The sequence below is a fragment of the Habropoda laboriosa genome, unplaced genomic scaffold, assembly GCF_001263275.1.
Source record: "Habropoda laboriosa isolate 0110345459 unplaced genomic scaffold, ASM126327v1 scaffold64, whole genome shotgun sequence".
In the NCBI taxonomy this organism is placed as follows: domain Eukaryota; kingdom Metazoa; phylum Arthropoda; class Insecta; order Hymenoptera; family Apidae; genus Habropoda; species Habropoda laboriosa.
The window spans coordinates 897,550-898,791 of NW_017100183.1; the positions used below are offsets into that span (position 1 = coordinate 897,550).

At 52.0% G+C, this 1,242-nt stretch overlaps 1 protein-coding gene across 1 annotated transcript in view; it reads left to right on the forward strand.

The window, feature by feature from the left end:
• Positions 1-822: 822 nt before the first annotated feature.
• The window catches only part of LOC108579280 (protein turtle-like), an 89,840-nt gene continuing 89,420 nt past the window's right edge, over positions 823-1,242 (forward strand). Inside the window, exon 1 of the mRNA XM_017942788.1 lies at positions 823-862. The gene's annotated coding sequence lies outside the window, so the exon portion shown is untranslated. The remainder of the gene's footprint in view (positions 863-1,242) is intronic.

Consider the following 1,242-nt stretch of genomic DNA (forward strand, 5'->3'; position numbering starts at 1 on the left):
ATAAGTGGAGGCTGCACGACGAACAATTGGAAAAGGCTAATCGCGTCTGGCTCGTTGCAGTCGTGAACTCGGCTCGTAAAATCGCTGGTAATTAGCGTAGCCGGTGCTTGCTGGATCTCGACGCGTTAGCGTTGGCTTCCGTATAAATTTGAAGGGGGTTCGCGGTAACGCGGCGCCGCCCGCCGCCGCGCCGGTGATTCCGGCGAAATGGAGGCTGGATAGGGAACGGGGGAGAACTCGTCTTTGAACACGGCCATCGGTTTACCGTAAACAAAGGCAACAGGATTCCACGCGAATCTCGTATCAGGCCGTTAGTTACGTGTCTTAAAAGTTGCCCCGGCCGCCGCGTCGGTCTACCGATGGCCGAGGAGCACTTGCAATCGGAGCTTACGATTTACCGCAGTAATTACCAAAATTACTGCGCCGCGTAATGACGGTAATTATCGCCGTAATTCGCGGTAATTACCGCGGCAATTACTGAACTCGAATCCCGAAGAGCCGGCAAAAAGGTCGACCGGTAACGCAGCCACCGATCCTGGGGCCCTTCTTCTTTCAACCTAACCCTCTGCTATTATCGATTCTGTCCTAAGGAAATGGACGCGAAGGGAGCGTGGACCAGAGGTCGGTCTGATATCCAAGCTCGATCAGAAAACCATCCTCTGTACATTCCAAGTTTCCGCCCGGGGTGGCTCTCGTGTTTCCTCTTTTTTTCGTTCGTTTTCGTTAGCGGTGAAAGCGTGTGTCGAATGCTCGCGAAACATCTCGCGAGGGAAAAAAGTAGCACGGACGATGCGCTAATTCGATCGTTGCTACTTTGTTGCAGGGCCAAACTGCGAGGAGAGGAAGGTTGTCGAGAGGCGAGGTGAGTTTATTCAACGTTCTCGTGTGGAAAAGAAAAAACGAGGGAAGAGAAAAACAAAAAAACAGGGAGAAGTTAAAGTTTGGCTGAAAGTTACTCCTGAATTACGGTTTTCGTGGCCACAACCGTGGTCCTGCATACTTAAGCACCTCCGTTTGGTCGTTCCCGTCCGCATAGCGGCGTAATCTCCGACGATATCGGTGCATTAGCGATAATTGACCCCACCTTGCTCTCGTCCCTCTCTCCCGCGAATTCTCTCCGATTCTTTCCAATTTATTTAACCGCTCGGTAGTTATCCATTAGCGTGGAGGACGTGCCACGATTTTCCTGCTCGCCATTCCCTCCACGCGATTCAAATTTCTCCGAGCACACGAGCGTACGAA